Source organism: Arachis ipaensis, chromosome B06 (genome assembly GCF_000816755.2).
Source record: "Arachis ipaensis cultivar K30076 chromosome B06, Araip1.1, whole genome shotgun sequence".
Lineage (NCBI taxonomy): Eukaryota > Viridiplantae > Streptophyta > Magnoliopsida > Fabales > Fabaceae > Arachis > Arachis ipaensis.
Genome location: NC_029790.2, coordinates 57,778,645 through 57,786,141, shown reverse-complemented (window position 1 = coordinate 57,786,141; position 7,497 = coordinate 57,778,645).

Sequence of the window (7,497 nt, the reverse complement as noted above, 5' to 3'; positions counted from 1 at the left end):
TTTCTTTTTCAACTCTTATTGTTCTTTTCCCCTTTTTCTTATTAGGATCTTGTTATTTAGCTAGTCTCATGGGGTGTGTTTCAAGCATATGATTCAGGACAGATAGTTGTCTTCCCACCCTTGTTGGTGAACCAACTTAGCTAACTTATGACCACATCACACACTAAGGAACTTACTCCACAATATGAACTCCACTCTGGTCTTTGATAACACACATTCTCTTTTTATTTGATTCAAAAGGAGACAAGCAACACAATTAAGCAGGATGGAATTGAAAACAGGAAACTTGACTAGTAATCATAGACCTAGGCAATGAAAAACTTAAAGACAGAATTGAAAATTGCTAAACTACCATGGAACATGTTCTATTTCATATATGATTTTCCTTATTTAATGCTTGAAAAAGATGGCACAAAGAGGGAACTCCACCACCTTTTACTCATGGGGTTGCCCATGCTCTTCCTCTTGCTTGTCCTCTTTGTGTTTCTCTTGAGTGCTTGTACTCCCACTTTCCTTGCCTTTTCCAATCAACTTCTTCCAAAAATCAGCATCTTCCATCTTCTTTTTTAGTGTTTCCTTCTGCTGTTTCTCCTTCCTTTTTTCTTGTTCTACAAAATCTTTTTGGACCTCATCATATGTAGGGATGGCATAGTGTAAATTATGCATATGACTAGACATGTAGTTCAACTTGGCTTGAGTGTTTATGTTGAACTCCTCCCTATGTAGTTGCCGTCCTTCATTAAGTACACTGAACTCATTGAATGCCTTCGTCTGAGCTAGCTGGCGTTGGTTGAGTTCTTGAAGGCGCTTATCTTGACGCTCTTGCCTTTCAAACACTTAATTGATGGCTTGAGTGAGCTGGGAATAATGTTCCATTTGTTGTTTCTGCCACTCCCCTTGTTGATTCATCCAATTAAAAAGAGTTCTTCTTGACGATCCATCCTTTGAGTTTGAACATGCAGTTGTTGTTCTTGTCCCTCCATATAACTCCTTGCTAGTTCCTCAATGGCTCCATGAATGTGATTCAGGTTTATGTTGGTTGGGTCAGAATATTCTCTTTGTTGGTGTTCTTCCTGATGAGATTCTTCTTGGTGGGCTCCTTCTTTTGGTTTTCGCTTTGCTATTTGAGGTCTTCTTTGTTGTTGGGCGGGCGTAGTATAGATCAGACGCTGAAGTGTAACTAGCCTCCCAGGGTTCACCCAGTCTGGATTGCTATCCTCGAAAACTACCTTGGCCTTTGTACACAATCTGAGAATGGTGCTGGGGTACCAAAGCCTGGCACCTGAATCAACCTTCTCAGCTGACTCTTGAATCCCCTCAGCTATGAGTTCATGCACATTGATTTCTCCACCCTGTACTAGGCAATGTACCATAGTCGCTCGATTAATATTGACCTCTGAATTATTTGCAGTTGGGAGGATAGACCTCCTCACGAGTTCAAACCATCCCTTGGCTTTCGGGCTAAGGTCTCCCCTCTTGATGAACCGGGATCTCTTATCCGCATACCTTTCCTAGTCAACTCCTATGACACATATGTCAGTCACTATTTCTTCGAGTTCATCGTTGTCAGGGCTCTTACTTATCCTTGCATGATAACTAAGCTCATCAAAATGTGGTGATTTCAGTTGAAGAGTTCTTGTTATAGCATTTGGGCTGAAGTCCACCTCTCTTCCACTTACGTAACTTTTGAAGGTTGGGGCCTTGGTTTTCTCTTCCCTAACGACGTTTGCATAGAACTCTTTGATGAGGTTTGCATTGATCTTCCCCTCTGGGTTCGTGAGCCTTTACCACCCTCTTTGTTCAATTTTCTCTCGAATCTGTGGGCATTCATCCTCGTTGATTTGGAATGTTAACTCAGGCAGTATCTTTTTGAGCTTTATCCGCTCAAATTCCTGTTCATGGAACGCAGTTTTGAATCTCCTTTCATCGAAAGGGACGCTTTCCACCGGTTCTTTCCTCTTTTGCCTCTTGGATCCTGATGATGCCATAAGTAGGAGTTGATGTGTGAAGGTGGTGGAAGGTATGGATAGGCGAGGGAATTCGGTTGGGTTAAGATTTGGTGCAATGAAGGGGAAGAGTGTTTGGTTTCGAGAATGAGAAGTGTGGGGAGTGAAATTGGAATGTTAAGGGGGTACTTAGTGCGAATCACTTATATAGGAAAGTGGTGTGTGGATGAAAGGTGTGGATTGATGGGGTTGGTGTATAATGAACGGATGGGGTTCTGCAGGGGATGAGCACAAGGATCATCATATTTATGAGGGAGATTGGTTCGGTCTTCAAGGGTCTCATCCTTTCAATGTTGCATGGCACATTTCCCAATGCATTTCCCCTTGAGACACGTGTGTATTCTCCCTTCATGAAGTGGCCGAACCCTCCTCATTTAATTGTCCACTCAATACACTTCAATACCCCTTTCTTCTCTCCTACAAAATACAAGAAATGTGATTAAAAAATGTGTGGAAAGTGGTGGGAAAAATTAAAAGAATAACTAATTTTTAAAGTTTTTGTTTTAACTAACTAAGTGCCATTCATTAGTGCAAACCAACTGACTAACTCAACATCAATGTGTGCAATATTTGCAACACCAAACTTAGTTTGGTGCCATGTGATGTAAAAGATTTGTTCAAGGCCCCTAAGAGTGACATTATGTGGGTTACATGTATGTTCTCTTAGTGTGCCTTGAACACCAAACTTGTTCCTCACTATATGTTGTACATAATGACTCATGCAAGTGCATATCAAGTTGATTTGAAATTCATGAACCTAGCATTATTAACTAATCTAAAAGCATATAAAACATGGGTTGCCTCCCATGAAGCGTTTCTTTAGCGTCACTAGCTTGACGTTTTGCCTTTGTCATAGTGGTTGGTAATGCTTCAGATCTTCCCCTCTTGCAGTAGACCTATATCCATTGGCTTCATCAAGGATCTCTACATGTTCTAGAGAGAGAACTCTGTTGATAGTAAAGACCTTAGGTAGCTGAGATGGGATGGTCGGGAGATCGGGGGGAATAGCTTGAAAGTAAGCTGAGATTACTTTATCCCCTGGAGAGTAGTCCTCTGTACGGATCTTCTTGTTTCTCTACCCCCTTGGTGCCTTTTTCTTTGTCCCTTTTGATGTTGCCTTACTCTTTGTGACCTCTTCTTCTAAGGGAATTTTGTTACTGGTCTCATATGACTCTGGTGGTTTAGGTTCCTCCTTATTTTTCTTGAGCTGTGACAGCTGCTGATTGACTTGTTCTTCAACCAAGTGGTTTCCCAGAGGTGTTGGTTGTGCTTCAGTGCTTGCCTCCTCCCTCAGTATCTCATTATGATCTGTTTCTTGTGAGAGTTTGAAGATATTGAAGCTGAGTTGTTCATCATGGATCCTCAAAATTAGATCCCCTCGCTCTATATCTATGAGTGCTCTGGCTGTAGCTAAGAACGGTCTTCCCAATATGATTGGGTGAGTGTGACTTTCTTCCATATCCAAGATGACAAAGTCTATGGGAAAGAAGTATTTTCCCACCTTCACCAGCACATTTTCAACCACTCCTACTGCTTGTTTTTGCGTTTTGTCAGCCAACCTGATAACTACATCTGTGGGTATTATCTCATTGATCTGCAGCCTTTTCATAAGGGATAACGGCATTAAGTTGATGCTTGCTCCCAAATCGCAGAGTGCTTTATCAAACATTGTTTCTCCTATGGTACAGGGGATGTGAAAACTCCCTAGGTCCTTCCTTTTCATAGGCAACTCTGGTTGAATGAGAGCACTATACTCCTTATTCATCACTATTGTTTGTCCTCCCTTGAGTGAGCTTTTCCTGGTCAGCAGCTCCTTCATATACTTAATATATGAAGGCATTTGTTGGAGGGCCTTGATGAATGGTATGTTTACATGGAGGGATACAAATAGGTCAAGAAACCTTGAGTATATTCTCTTCTCTACAGCACCATTGAGTAATTGGGGAAAAGGTGCATAGAGTTTTAGCAGCTCCTTCTGTGTTAGCTCTTTTTGTGAAATTTTGGGTTCTTGGTGATCCTTTTCCTTTTTCTCTGCTGATGTCTCTCCATGTTGTTCTAATGGCTTGTTTTGCTTTTCCTCAGTCTCCTTATTACTTATAGTAACCATCTTGCAATCTTCCCATCTGACTTTGTTTGCTTCACCTCTCGGATTCTTCTCTGTGTCACTTGGGAAGCTATCAGTAGGTTTGGGAATCTTTTCAGATAAGTATCCCTCTTGAAATTTCAGCCTCTTGATGGTGTCCCCCTGGTTCTTGATACTAGCTCGCACCTCCTCTTTGAATACCTTATTATCTTGAATCTCTTTGCATATGCCTTCAAGCAGAGTCTCAATTTTGGAGAGTCTTTCTTCAGATGATGGTGAGTTGAGAGTGGATGGGTGAGTTGGGTCATTTTGGTTTTGGTATGGATGTGGAGAGGTGTTGTTAGGGTGGTGTTGATATGATCTCTGTGTGAAATGTTGGTGAGCTGCATGGTTGTTGGGGTTGTGACGTCTCTGATCTTGGCTTTGATCTTGTTGATTTTCCCACCCAAAGTTTGGGTGATTCCTCCAACCAGGGTTGTACATTTTGGAGTAAGGATCATGGGTCTGCCTGGGTGAGTTTCCAATGTGGTTGGCTTGTTCTTGCTCACTTTTTGCCTCTACATTCGCTCCCTCTTGGGCTGCTGATGAGGTGGTGATTGCTGCCACTTGGTTCCTCTCCATCTTCTTAGTGAGGTTAGCCAGCTGCTTGGTAATATGCTTGTTTTGGGCCTGCAGTGCATCCACATTGTTTAACTCCATCACTCCTCTAGTGTTGCCTCTTTCAGAAGCATAGAAATAGTCATTCTCTGCTACAGTCTCAATGACATCTATGACTTCTTCAATGGTCTTCTTCTTGTTCAGAGATCCCCCTGATGAGTGGTCTACTGCCTTCTTTGATTCATAAGAAAGGCCTTCACAGAAAATGTGTAGCTGCACCCATTCGTTGAACATATCTGGTGGACACCTTCTTGTCAGGTCCTTAAACCTCTCCCATGCTTCGTATAGAGTCTCACCATCTTACTGCCTGAAGGTTTGCACCTCAGCTCTCAGCCTGTTGATCCGTTGAAGGAGGATAGAATCTTGCCAAGAATTTGTTCACCACATCTTTCCAGGTTGCTAAACTCTCCTTTGGGAAGGACTCTAGCCATTTAGATGCCTTGTCCTTAAGTGAGAAAGGGAACATAAGTAGTCTATAGGTGTCAGGATGAACACCATTAGACTTCACAGTATCACATATCTGTGGCTTTAGTTCAAAGTTGTTGGCATGTATGGTTGGCCTTTGGATGCTGCTTCCACAGTTTCCTGGGTTTGGGTTGATGTAAGAGCCTAGAACTCTTCTCTCTTGCCCAGCATGATTTGCTAGACCTTCTCTGCCATGGTTGTGAGCCTCTTCTTCATGATGGTTCTCCATATTCTCCTCCATGTTTGGTTCAAAGTACTCCTCCTCTTCCTCAGCACCAACTACTCTCTTTCCTCTTACTTCCCTCCTTAATCTAAGGAAGGTCCTCTCAGGTTCAGAATCAAAGGAAGTTGAAGCCCCGCTTCTTCTCCCTGCCATACAACCAACAAGGCACAAGCAAGGAAATAGATGCAGAAAGTAATTCCTACAGAAATACTGTTAGTGTGAGTGATGCAATATATCAAACAGTTAGTGGGTTAGTAGACTGAATTTTAAACAACTAAGAAAATGGGTAGGGGAAAGGGAAGAAAATAACTGAATAGAAAGTAAATTACTCAAATGAACTTAAATCAAACAAAAGAAAAATGCTCAATCTAGTTATCCTCCAATTTAGTCATTGTTCATACAAAATCAATCCCCGGCAACGGCGTCATAAACTTGATAGCACGGAAACTTGTCTCTCAACAATTTTCCTTCGGCAAGTATACCGAATTGTCGTCAAGTAAAAACTCACAATAGAGTGAGGTCGAATCCCACAGGGATTGATTGGTCAAGCAACTTTAATTAGAGGGGTGTTCTAGTTGAGCGAAGCAGAATTTGGTTTGAGAGTTGCAGGAAATTAAATGGCGGGAAAGTAAATAGCAGAAAATGTAAATGCTGGAAGTAAAGAGCTGAAAGTAAATGATGGAAAGTAAATTGCAGAATTGTAAATGGGAATGGGGAAGATGCTCATAAAAGTAAATTGCAGAAATTAAAGAGAATAGGTAAGATCAGAAATGGGGATTCATTGGGCTTAGGAGATGTTGCATTCTCCGGATCAAGTTCATTTTTATCTCTTCCTCAATCACTGCATTCATTGATCTCCTTGGAAATCTTAAGTGATCGAATTCCAATTCCTTGGTAATTCAATCTCTCAAATCTTGATCAATAGCCAAATCCTTGGTCAATTGCTCATGAGAAGAGATGAAGTATGGTCATGATTATACCATATGCATTCCCAAATCAAGTGTTGGTAGGATTATAGTCACCATACCCAACCAAACCCAATTTGGTCCAACATGAGAAAGCATTTCTAGCATGATCTCTTCATTCCTCTTCCAAGGTTCAGAAGAGATCCAAGTATGAGTAGCTTCTTTTCCAGGATAACTACCCAATTGGATGAAGATTGAAAGCTTTCTAGTAAAATCAAGAGAAAAGATAGAAGAAGAGTAATGAAAATTAGTATTGATCCATCAAATTACAACAGAGCTCCCTAACCCAATGAAAGGGGTTTAGTTATTCATGGCTCTTGAAATGGAAAACAAAGATGGAGAATACATCATGAAAACTAGAACTAGAAGTGCAGAGAAAGTAAATTATACAGAGAGTAGTTCTCAATTTCCCATCCCCTAAAAGCTGCTTTCTAATTCAAAATTAACCCTATATATACTACTCTTCTGATCTTCTAGTTGGTTCTTCAAGTCTTGGATATGGGCCTTTGGATCTTGAGTTTGAAGCAGTTATAGTTCTTCAGTGGGCTTAGTTTTACTTGCAGAGAGAAAGTGTGAAGTACGCAGGGTGTTTAGCTCAGGACATTAGTGGCGTTAACGTTAAGTGAGAGCGTGGGCTCGAGAACGTTAGTGGCAATCACCTTTTTCACTAACGTTCCTCACCCAGGGATGATCCACGTTAACTTCAACGTTAGTGGCACCAACGTGACCACTAACGTTGCCTCTTGGTCCTTCGCACACGTTATTGGGGCTCACCTTTTCCAATAACGTTGAGAGTCCTCCCTCCCCCTATGTTAGAGTTCACGTTAACTTAGTTAACGTGGCTCTTAACGTAGGCTTGCCAATTCTTCGAGAACGTTAGTGACAATTACCTTTGTCACTAACGTTCCAAGGTGCCCCTACTTCCCACGTTACAGTCCACGTTAACTAAGTTAACGTGGCTTCTAATGTGGTAATGATAGCCAACTCCAACGTTAGTGACAAAGGTGAGTGTCACGAACGTTGGCTCATCATCCTATCCTCAACGTTAACTTCCACGTTAACTAAGTTAACGTGGGAGTTAACGTGGCTCATAGTGGC